At 37.4% G+C, this 12,665-nt stretch overlaps 1 protein-coding gene across 2 annotated transcripts in view; it reads right to left on the minus strand.

Annotated features, from left to right (window-relative positions):
• The window catches only part of SYT16 (synaptotagmin 16), a 280,210-nt gene that overhangs the window by 3,771 nt on the left and 263,774 nt on the right, over positions 1-12,665 (minus strand). For both annotated transcript variants that reach the window (XR_010942488.1, XR_010942490.1), the window contains exons 8-10: positions 11,612-11,728; positions 2,715-2,830; positions 2,512-2,603 (exon numbers count right to left, since the gene is read on the minus strand). The gene's annotated coding sequence lies outside the window, so the exon portion shown is untranslated. The remainder of the gene's footprint in view (positions 1-2,511; positions 2,604-2,714; positions 2,831-11,611; positions 11,729-12,665) is intronic.

Raw genomic sequence — 12,665 nt, forward strand, 5'->3', positions numbered from 1 at the left:
ATAAACACATTCGGAGGAATAAGGTGTGGTATAAGCAGTGAAATAAAGTTTTTGAACTTAGGTGACAAATTTTGCCCTTAAATTATTTTTAAAATATTTATATTTGTATGGCAAAGCTATCTCACCATTCACACTAAATTGCCTTAAAAACTAGCCTCGACTTCCCTGGTGGCGCAGTGGTTAAGAATCCGCCTGCCAATACAGGGGATATGGGTTCGAGCCCTGGTCCAGGAAGATCCCACATGCCGCGGAGCAGCTAAGTCCGTGCGCCACAACTACTGAGCCTGCGCTCTACAGCCCGCGAGCTACAACTACCAAAGCCCACGTGCCTAGAACCCGTGCTCCGCAACAAGAGAAGCCACCGCAATGAGAAGCCTGCGCACCGCAACGAAGAATAGTCCCCGCTCCCCGCAACTAGAGAAAGCCCGCGTGCACCAACAAAGACTCAACGCAGCCAAAAATAAAAATAAATAAATGTATATAAAAAAAATTACCCTCAATTATAATTTTCCAATTTGTTCTAAAGCATTTTTTCCTAATTCTGATTGAGCAATTAAATAGAAACCCAATACTTTTATCAATTATATATCTATGTGGTCTTTAACAATGCATGCTAATTAGGGCACCAATATTCTTTATACCGAAAGCATCCATGTTAATCACCCCGATGATTCATTAGAGGGAGCAAGTAGTGAATCAAAACTAAAAACAAAATTCTCTTTAAGAGATAAAGGCCTTCTTGTTTACAAGATGGCATCCAATGAGGGAAGATACAATGTTGACAAGTCACCATATTTAGATTTGCAAAAACATATGATCACTGAAGGCCCAAGCCGTGCCCTTGACTATCGTTATTATGTATGTATAAAGTGCTCTGAAAGCACGTTAGTAAGCAAATCGTTCCAAATCTCTTTAACACTGTTCTTCTATGCCCTGTACAATCCTTATTTTAGATTCTTATCTTCATTATCATAGTCTCTCTAACACTCATCTTTGGGTCTTTGGTATTTTCTTGAATATAGCTTTGGCACCTAGTTTTCCAATCTGTTTTATCAGTTAATGACAATTCTTTAAATGATGTTTGCGCCATGGAACGTAAGTCTGGACATTGAAATCAGACATCTCACTCAAACCTCAGAGAACATCACGAACCATTTCAAACAATTTCAGGAATCTATGAAACTTGTTAAATAATTACCTTTCAAATTGCAAAATATAGGAACTTATCTAAACTTCACCACCAAAGGCATTCTGAAACATTTTGTCAAATAGTGAATGGTCGACTATTATACAAAAATCAGTGCAAAGTTTCATCCAGACAGCCTTAAATGAACTCTTAGATGAAGAAATAACATCATGTAGAATTTTTGTTGTTCTCACCAGTTTTTGCAGGTAAGATTTTTTAAATTACCTGCCTATTAAAATCAAATATTACCTGCCTACCCTTTTCCTGAGCTTCACAGCCTATAAAAATGACATCATAAATAAATTTAAACTCAACTAAAAGCCCACCACAAATTTTAACTGACCCCTAGAACTTAGACAAAAGCCCATCTGCAAGGCTATTTTATTAAATTTCACTTTGAAGGAGAAAACTCTATGAAGTCAAAAAAAAAATAATAATGTAAAATGGATCGATGTGGAGTGTTCTGGTTGTTACATTCAGCAGTTAAATTGCAGTAGGTTTGCCACATCTTGAATTGCCACTAATGGTAAAAGGAGAATGGTGTCAATTACTTGGCACAATGCTTGACAAGCCAAAGCATTTCAGAAAGGATCTACCCTTTCTCTCATCATTTACAGAAAATTTAATTCGTTCCACATTTAATCCTCGGGACAAGACATTATTTGTTTAATCTGAATCTGTTACTTTTTGTTACTTTCCATTAAGAGTAGTAGAATTTGGAAATAGGGGGCTTGAAATGTTTAAATCTGTGTAAGAACTTAATATAGGTCCCTTCCTACACACCTTATCTTAAAAAAAAAAAAAAAAAAAACTTTGCTTCTAAAGCACTTATTCTCCGCTTTATAATATGTGGACATATTTTCAATTTGGCTGGCTGATAGTAAGGACTGCTGAATAATAACCAGGGTTCTCTCCAATCAGTTCAGCATGCATCTCATCTTTGATCTCAAGGGCACTGCTAATTAGTGCCTTATGTTAACATCTTCACTATAAACAGTTCAGGCATTTAGAAACAAGGTATCAATGGACTTTAACAGTTACTTTAATTCATTTTATAAATAAGCAACTGAGAATTTTGCTCCAAGTGGCTGCTAGTGTAGCCCATTCCATAAATGGCATTCTCCGAAGCATAAGGCACAATATGATACGAATGCAGCTCTTCATAATAGAGAGACTGAGAACAGCATTCCTGTACCATAAACTTCAGCCGTTTTCTTGTATCAGAATAAGCAGTCTTATAACAGGGAGCTTCTTTAAAGTATTCATAGCTCTCTTTCTCCGTCTCTAGATGGATCTTCCTCAGCAAATTGTTAATTAACACAGACCTTCTTAAGTAGGTTTCTGGGTCTTCAAGAAATCTGAGCTTCTCTAGAGAAAGTTTGAGAATGCAAGTCCTGTCCTCAGGCAGTATCAGGTGCTGGAAAGCAAATACATCATTCAATCTACATTTTAGAAAAATGAGAACAAGAGCCTTTGTTATCGACAAGACTCATAAAATTTTTTAAAAAAATAATAAATAAACCCTTACTTTTGGAAAATACCCATGGTAATCTTGATGTAAATCTTCTTCTTCTGCATATTTTCTCTTAAAGTAGGCTACTTTCGACGTTGTTAACGTATGTGTTAATACTTTTGTTGGATAAGCTATAGAAAATAAAATAATTGGAGAAAAATCAGATATTACTGTAGCAAAAGAGCATTTTATAACATAAGTTCTACTTATGAAAAGAAACTGGTGACCCCAGAAATTAATATTCTCTCTTCATTTACTGAGCAACGCAGTGAAGCAGTCAGTGGCAATTGTCCTGTTGCTGAGAAGCCTGTTTGCAGGCACATGCCACTATTCAGACCCAAATTAGATGTTCTAGGTTGGAGAATTATATTTATTTCCTTATGCAGCCCCTCTGAAATAAAGTACATACTTACCAATCCTCTGTTTAATTTCATGCCATTTAATGTCAAAACATACCCACATTTGAAGTTAATGCACAAAATGCAATGGAAAGAGATGTTACCTTTCATCATTCTTTTAGTAAAACTGCCTCATTTACAGAAGGAATTTAATGTTGCTAGGTTAACCAAATTTGTGTAAAATGGTTGGTGACCCCATTACACTTTAAAAAAATAACTGCATGTCTATAGACAAACCCTATGATATGGTCATGGTATAACCATCCTCATAACACCTGGCTTAACAGAGGTAAATCATAAGTAAATAAAAGTTTAAATAGCACACTGACTTGAAAACTTGACCTTGGTATATAATTTCTGAAAGTGAAAATTTTGTTCTCTCCTTTAGCGTACTATTGTTGAGAATTCTGACTTGTTTAAAAAAGGACAGTGTTCCGAAGGCAGATTTTCAGAAAGAGATGGTTTGGTTTAAAGGGAGTTTTTAGTATGTACGCTAGGTGGTGCTGATATCACGGAAGAGAGGCAAGTACAGCCTTGAAAGCTGAAGATACATAAGGAGCTTCCTAGTGAAAGCCTTGAATGGATTTAAAATACTACAAATTGTGTCCCGTTCAGTACTCATTCAACCTCAGTGGACCAGATCAGAGAAAAGGTTTATACTTAAGCATCAACAATTTTACCTTTAAACACACCCTGGAATATTTTTAGGTGCTGACACCATTGGATTCACAAAATGAGTAGTTTATTAATGTGTTGGTTAAATAAGTTCATAGTCAAGACATTTGATGTTTTCCTCTAACATCTTACATGTTTTAAATATTAAAAATGTGCTCTTTAAGAACATGGCTCTTCTAAGTTTTTCCTCCATTTGGTGGCATCTGTATAACATTTCCTGCAGCTTTTTGTAGCTGGGTGGTTTTCCTTAACAAGTAGGAAAAGCTACAAAAAATCACATCTAAAGCTTTCCAATTTTTCACTGGCACCACTGTGGATTATAAACCCAAGAGAGCCTTAAATTAGAGTTGGCATGTTTTGTAAGGGAAATAAGAATGTTAAACCACTGGTGTGTCTGACCTAAAAAGAGACAAATGTGTAATAATCATTCACAATTGGAACAAAGTCAGGATACAATTTCTGAATGCAGTAAGCATATTTCAGTTTATACGGCGTTTTCACAGATTTCAGAAGTTAGAAAAAAGGAAAACAAAATTGTTTATAATGAAAACAAAGGAAGCATCACTGAGCCCAGTTTTCTCAGGGGTTGTTCTTTAGTAATTATTTTCTTAGGTGGATTTTTAAAGGATTGAATCAAATAATTAGGTGAAGCTTTGGGTTGTTCTGTGATGACAATTAATTATTGTGACTGATTTCTTTTTAAACTGCTTAACTAGTGGATGCCACCATGGTTCTCAAAAGTTAGTGAACATTATTAGAATCATCTCTCCAGAATCATCTCTCCTAAAAACACAAACTGCTATTTGTCCCACCCGCAGAGTTTTTAATTCAGTAGATCTGGGCTAGGAGCAGAGAATTTCTATTTCTCACAAATTTCCAGGTGATGCTGATAAGGCAGGTCTGAGAGGCTCTATGTCATAGCATTAGGCAAATGTAGTAGAAGCACTACAACAGCAATTTGAAAAACAGAACATTCAGCCAATCAACTGATTGCTTAATCACGAGAATGCCAAGCAATCGGCTTGATGGATTTTTGTCACTGTTGTTATTGTTATTGTGACATTGGCTACATTGGCTTAGATGTTTTAGCTTTATGAGCAAAGACAGACTCCACTTTAACTAATAGTGAAGAAAGAATCAAGTCACTTTTCAACATAAATTCCTGGGTTCACATTAAGAAGTATCAACGACTGATGGCTATTAGCATTATAGCTGGACAGGTCACTGATTTTTTTTTAACAAGGCTCAGTGAATTACTGTAGTGCAGGAAAGTATGAGGAAAGATTTGGAAATAGATATGTGTATATATATTCATATATATATTTGGAGGTGTATAGGTATATTCATTTTATTTTATAAAGTAACACAATGTCTACAGCATTTATGACCAATTAAAAACTTTTTAATGAATGACACAAGGGAGGGCAGGTGGCAGCTTGGAGAACCAAATATCAAATAAACCAAGTGATGACCTAGTAAAATATTTTTTATTTAACATCAAGACCAAAAAGTTATACCAATGGCTCCGAGGTTCATAAAGATTCTGTCTGCTGTATTCAGGCAGTTATCCTAAGATAGAGAATGTATTAGACCCTGGAAACACAGTAATTTCTCAGGGGTCTAGATTTGTGTCTCAGCTCCATGGGCAACACGCTTAGCCACTTAGTTTATTGCTCTTAAGAAACACCCCCATGGGTTGTTGAAATGCTGAAAAGTTTTCACAGCTGCTATCTGTTTGACAATTACTTCCTTGCATGCTGTTTAGCTATTTGCAATGTTTTCAGCATCAAATTTTGGCGGATGCTTTTAGCCACTTTGAGGCTAAAATATATGGCAAACATAAGTTCCTACATCTATTTTCCCGGCTGGATGAGAACTCAAAAAATTCAGAGCTGGAAACTATTTATTGATCACATGGTTCAGCCTACAAGATTTACAGATGAGGAAACTGAGGCCCAGAAGGGTTCAATGATTTCCAATTTGGTGTGTGGCTAAGAGTTTGGGTTTTGAAGTCAGATGCAAGTGGCCCAGCTCTACCACTTCTTAGCTGTGTGACTTTGAGAAAATTACATAAACTCTTTACATATTTCATTTGTAAAGTGGGGATAGAAATAATACTGTCTCAAAGGATCACTGACATAATTCATGGAAAGTGACTGGCATTATGCCCAGCATATAGTAAGCACTCAATCAAATCCTAGCTCTTATTAGTGCCAATAAGCACAGATCTATCCCAGAAGCAAATCCCAGCCTGGCCTCCTAGCTCTGGCCCTAAGATTCTTTCTACCGCTCTGCCTCCCACAGATATTCAATTATAATTAGAGAGTTAAAAGACTGCAAAAGAATATTTCAAATGGTCAAGTTGAAAATAGCACAAGTACTATAAAAGCTCCAGAAAAATGTTTCTGGATATATTGTCACTGGTCATACATTTGGAGTGAAGGAAATGTAACTGTTTTTAAAATATCCAGATAGTCATTTAGAGAATTAATTAAAGTTAGTCTGAAGTTCCAAATGTTTGCCTGTATGATCCAATAAACATATGTAAATCTATTTATATAATTCTCCCATAATGAAAAAGCCCAACTCAACCCAGCCTGTTATTCAAATAAAGCTGATGAAATAGACAAGGAAAAGTAAAATGATCTTATGTCTTCATAGCCCATGTCCTGAGCTCTGAGAACAGTATATAAATTATACAACGAATGCGGTTGAGCCTAAATTTATCTCTAAAAGTAAAATAGCTAATGCTGGCTTGAATATTCAAATTGTTTTTAATGTTCTAACCTCTGGGCACATAAAATATCTGTGCCAGCCTCAATGCTTCAATGTATTTCCTAGTCTAAAACTTCAATACAGCAGGTTAAGAGTCACAGAACACAATGGCCATCCCTGTCATTAGAGTTCTGACAGTACAATTTATACATATTTCTTTAAATAAACGTTTCAAATGTAATTACAAACGATTGCTCCAATGCTCTCCCTTATTCTTCTGCTTCTGCCTCCAGACAACTGAAATCCTATTATTGTACAAAAGTGATTTCATTTGGTGCACGGCCCACAGGCAGTACATTAAAGAAAGATCATCAACAAATTAATTTACAAACACTTTGAGAGCACAGACGATCATAAAAGAATGACTCCTGTCATAGTAAACCATTCTTTATCCAAGACCGTGAAAAGCCTGAGAGATGGTAAGGAAGCAATGAGTATAATGTATCTTAATTTTGGTAAGGTTTTCATTTTCTGCCTCACAACACTTTAATCAACACACTGCAAAAACAGAGTTCAGACCATCCTATTGGCCATGGGCATCTGTAGCCAAAGACAAAGGAAGAGTTTGATCAATGGGGAAAATAAGGTGCTTCTAGTCTCAGATCAACAACGGACCCGTGATGTGGACAAACCACGTGCCTCAGCTTCCAGTCCCTCAGTGATTTCTCTTTGTGTAGTGTTAGCCTGGCAAGAGCCTTTCAAAGCACATAACCCTACCTATCTAAATAACGCTTTGCTGGTGGCAAAGCTACCGAAATCCTTCCTTAAGGGCCATGGGCACTTTTGTTCCAAGAGCTGCTCTACCTGTCACTGTGAGTTACATTCTGCAATCTTACTGCATGGCTTCAAACACTTCAGCACGACCTGCTGGGGCTATCCTACAGCACTGGTTCCAATCCCAGTTCCTCATTTTATTTTCTTAGTGATGTTGGACAAAGCATTTAATCTCAAAGAGCCTGAGTTTCCTCATCGATTAAGTGAGGCCAAATATCAAACTCATTGAGTTATGTGTGGATTAAATGAGATGATTAAAAAGCACTGACTTCATGCCTGTCATATACCCACATATTTTCTGCTCACTAAATATTAGGTATTATTACTGTAGTGGCCTCATTTTTGAAGTCACATATATATGTATATAAATACGCTACTCAGAAGCACTGTGTTGTACGGAGGACATCTGCCCTCTCTTGCTAAGCAGAGGGTGCATGAAACATCCGTGTGTGTACGCAAGAAGGCAGGCAGGTGCCACATTCAAAGCTGTAATGCCGCACCTTCTATAGACCTTCCGCTTTGTTGATGTTTAGCAATATGCCATCAGTCTTCTCCCTCATAACCTCTTGTCTGGCACCCTTCTGGATAATATGCTCTAGAGGAGCAGAACTCAGTGCCAGTTTTTAGCTCTGAATCAACAGAGCAATCTGTCCCTTCAGATCTATCATCCACCCTAAGCACATGATTGTCTCTACTGGCAGTTTAGAATTACCGACAAGTTGCAGCTCCTGGAAAACTTTCTTAGGAACTTCCAGGGGTACGGACAGCCAGAGAGTTAGAAATGTTTTTCAAGAAACCAGCGGCATTGAGGATAGCCCCAAGCACAGATGTGGAATACTAAATAAAAGGCCACTAGTTCCACACGCCTACCTTGTTCCATTGGTGATGGTCTCTGAACCAAAGACAACATCATTAAATGGGATATGACCAGTTATATAATCATGAAGTTACCTTAGATGGTGCACTGAAGCCTACCTAACTCCTGCCATGAGCTGGCCCTATTAATGAGAGAGACCAAGTGCAACAGGTTCCTCGGGGAAACTCTGGGATTTACCACCCCTCAGAAGTGCATCCCTTGTTGTGGAGGATGAGGCTCCCTTTCACTCTACCTTTTACCTTGGAAAGCGGGAACGAATCAGAAAGAAAACTGGCAAAGCAATAACACTGACAGATGGAGGTTCCAAGAAATATCTTATGTCTAGGGAGATGCTCTCACTTCCTTAGGTACCCCAGTCTGTTGCTCAGAGAGAAGGGTTTTTAACCCCTGACATGTGCACGGCAGTGGTGTTTTGAAAAGTACCCCATCTGTATCACCCTCACTGTCTTCCACTTTGATACTAACATCAAGTTTGGGTATATCACCAAAAACACTTAGCTAGATATCCCAGAAGGGTTGAGGAAAAACATAAAATGGAACTAACCATTAACTTTACTCACTAAGAATACACAGTCATCCCTCAGTATCAGGGCATTGGTTCCAGGGCCCCCACGGATACCCAAATCTGCAGATGCTCAAGTCCCTTATGTAAACTGGTGTAGTACAGTCGACTCTCTATATCCGTGGGTTCCACACCCGTGAAAATCGAGGACCGACTGTATGAGAATTTGCTCTGGAGTTGGTTAATTCTCTGCCCTCACTCATATGGTGCCTGCTTTGTGTCGTCACCTGGAGTTGCTCTAGTGATGAAATGTTCTTCATTCACGGGGCACCTTTATTCTAAAGAGTGATAGGTGCTTCAGTAAATTATTATATTGTGTTCAACTCAAGCATGCCACTTAGTAGATGGGCTTACCCCCCATATTAGACATGGAGAAACTGAGCCATAAAGCAGTACAACAGGTAGCACATGGAGACAGAATTGAGACTCCAGGCTCCTGAGTCCTGGTTCTCTTTGCAACATCCCCAATTTTTCTTGACGTATTACCACACACCCCCTTTTAATAAGCATTTAAAAAATAACACAAACTCTGCTACACCCCTGCAGAGGGGGTTTCCCAGCTTCACACCTCTCCCTCCACCTCGTTTGATCATCACTGATACTTAGAAGACTCTTGTATCTCTACCTCCCAAGAAGATTTTTGTGTTGCATTTTACTTTCTATAATTTATAACATGAGAAAAGGTTCAAATTTTTTCTAAACATACTTATATTACAATACTGAACATAACACTAGCAAACCCTTAGTACTTTTTAATATCCTCCTACCACCCCACTGAGAATTATTGCAGCAAACTAGATGACTCTGTTTTTAGCCTGTTAAATTTAATCAGGAAAAATTAAAAAATAATTGGTCAGGTTAAAAAGGGGAAACATTAAAGCAACGTACCAAGACTATTTAGACAGACCTTATGAAAAATAAGATGGAGGGTGGGGAGGGTCGACAAGGATTACTTCCTCCCAATATCTAAAGGTGTACTTCTTCCTCGGTTTTAGTCCTACACAGTTAGAGTCAATTTGCCGCCCTGCTTCTGAAATCGCTATTTTGTTTCAGCTTTTTCTGGGTTTCTGAAACATATTGCTTTTACAGATACAACAATCTGAACTGGTTGTGCCTTGGCTCTAGAGCTATTGTTGGGATGTTGGTGTTTTGACAGCTAAAGCCAGCTGGCATGAGTTCTCAGTGGACAGCCCAGATGTACAGGTAAGGGCCCCAGCATCTTAATCAAACCTTTCAACATTTCTCCATGTTTCAAGCATCTTCTAAATCCCATGAAAGTAACATGACATAAAACTGAACATGGAATGTTCATAAACACCTAAAAGCTTCCAGATAGAGTATTTGATGAAAAACTGAAATTAGACTTGATTTCAGTTTTAACTTGCTTAAACTCAGCCTTTTCTAAGTCTTACAGACCTAAGTACACCCCTTTTTATAATCCATGGTATGTACAAGTACAGCTGGTGTTCCCATTGATAAGAGTGACTAGATCCTTTATTACAGATTGGTGGAATATTTTTCATGCTCTAACTTAGGATCTACCAATGTCTCTAGGATTAAATGTTTACACTATAGTGATTTATTTGATTTATTTTTATTTATTTAAACTAAGGACCATGATAATATTTTCTGATGAATGACTTTAAACAGATATGGACATTAAAATTGCACAGTAAATATCCTGCACATTATACATTCATGATAGAATCAAAATTAAAATTTAAGAGCCCCTTTTACGTGACCTTTTGATTGTGACAGTGATCTCAATGAAAGGGCAGACTCATTCACATAAATTAAAGGGCACTGAATGATTTTAAACTTCTATGCATATTACATAGAGATAGGATGTGTATAAATTACTAATACACAAGACTAATGCATATACATGAGCAAATACTTGTGGCTGCTTTATTCAAACTTTCCTCAGATTGATAGCATGACTAGAAATTTATATGCATCTCATGACAGATGACAGTAAATCTTACTGGTCTCTTTGGATTTGTTTCTCACCATAAAATGTAGTAATTATAATGGAGGAAGGGAAAAGGGTGGGTGGTGCTAAAGGCTAATGAAACCAACATTTTTGATGGCTCAAACAATCATCTTTAATGCTTAAATTTATTAAACTACAGATATTTTACTAAGTGACTACATAGACCAGTACTTTTAAAATCTCATGATATCCATAAAAACTATACAACCAGAACAGAGTAAATTTTCAAATAGGTTTCTGAATAAAATTGTTCAATTATTTATTTTTACAAAGGGAAGAAAGGAAAGGGAAGAAATGTGGCATGGTATACTTTCATGAATTTGATTGTAATTTGCTAGGTTGGTTACCTCTAGGAACTGCATATGGATAGCTCAGTACATGTGAAAGTTATACAATGCTGGAGGGCTGAACCCTCATTAAAATTTTTATACATAAAAAATAAGACTCTATTATATTCTGAAAACGGAGTTTAAAATGCTTAACACTCATGGGTTTCTATCACCATGACCTTAATGCAAATTAAATTTTAAAAATCATTACAATCTCTTTTTGCAGAGAGAGCTCTCTTCATTGCCTTCATATCGGACATGCACCAATGTGCTCACAGGGTTTCCGCTTGGTATGTTCCCCAAGCCAAGCTACCTAATTTGACCTCACCCTATTCACATGGGTCTTAGAGAGGAAAATCTGCCAGCCTACAAATGTCCTTTCTACAGAGAACCTCTATTGACTTCTGCCCAGCAACCACCTATATAAACAATCCCTTATATTGATCTTGTAAGTTATGGTAATGCTACATTAGCATTTATTTCTCTGGATACATATTTAAACAGTAATTTCTTTTAAGCTAGTGATTACCTGGTAATGCTGAATCAATCTGAAAAGTGTATCTCTAGGACAGCTTCAGAAAATCTGGTGAGAGTTCCCCTTTGCACAGCGAGCATTTCTCAAAGCCTCGGGCTCATGAATGGCTACCTGAGATTTTGAAACAAGGAGCAAGACACAAATAACATTGGAAGAGTCAGAACTGCACTGACTTGAACTAGTTACCAAGTCAGGAGAAGGCATGCAGTAGGAGGACACTAAGATGTTTGAGGTGGAGTTGATCTGAACCAGAGAGATAAACCTTCAAACATATACAATTACTTCAATGTTCTCCAGATTTAACTGTGAACATGAGGAATCTTAACTACCCTAAGAAATGTGAAAATAAGTGAATCACAGATCTCACCAACTATTTACTAGGAGATTATTTGGGGGACATTATCAGTACGCTGATTTTTTAAAAAAAAAATCAGAGTCAGATATACTTGTTTTTAAATGCCAGATTTTGTATAATTTCAAGAAATATTCTCTCTAAAGTAACAATTCAGCAGTTAACTCAAAACAGACTAACTCAATCGTTCACTGGGATACACACTATTTCTCACAAGATTTGAAATAGCCAAATAGTACTTTTTCTTTGAAGACAGTTTTTCTTTAAAGGGCCATATTTAACTGCACCTTTTTTTTTTTTTTTAACATGGATGTATGCTTACAGATCTCATCATCTTCTATATTTAGAGAGATGAGCTTTCCAAAGGAAGATAGGCAGCCAATGAGGAGGATCCCATCAAAAGAGAGGTGAGTTACTATGGTTACTTTTCAGGAGATTGAGTAACAGTGAACTGGCTGCTCCCGGCCAAATGGACCCTTTCCAGAGCAGGACCTAAAAAGAATGTTGCTCTCCGTACGTGTTGATTCAATTAGTCGAGACTACACTATCCTTTTCGCCTTAACCATAGGTTTTCTATGGGAGCTCACTGCTTCCAGCCCTCCTAGCTGCACACAGTCAGCGAAGTCAAAGGGAAAACAGGGAGGACTGAAAACTTCCGAGCACAAACCTAACAGCGACGGGCAGGAGAATCTGCAA

This window comes from Pseudorca crassidens, chromosome 1 (assembly GCF_039906515.1).
Source record: "Pseudorca crassidens isolate mPseCra1 chromosome 1, mPseCra1.hap1, whole genome shotgun sequence".
NCBI lineage: Eukaryota > Metazoa > Chordata > Mammalia > Artiodactyla > Delphinidae > Pseudorca > Pseudorca crassidens.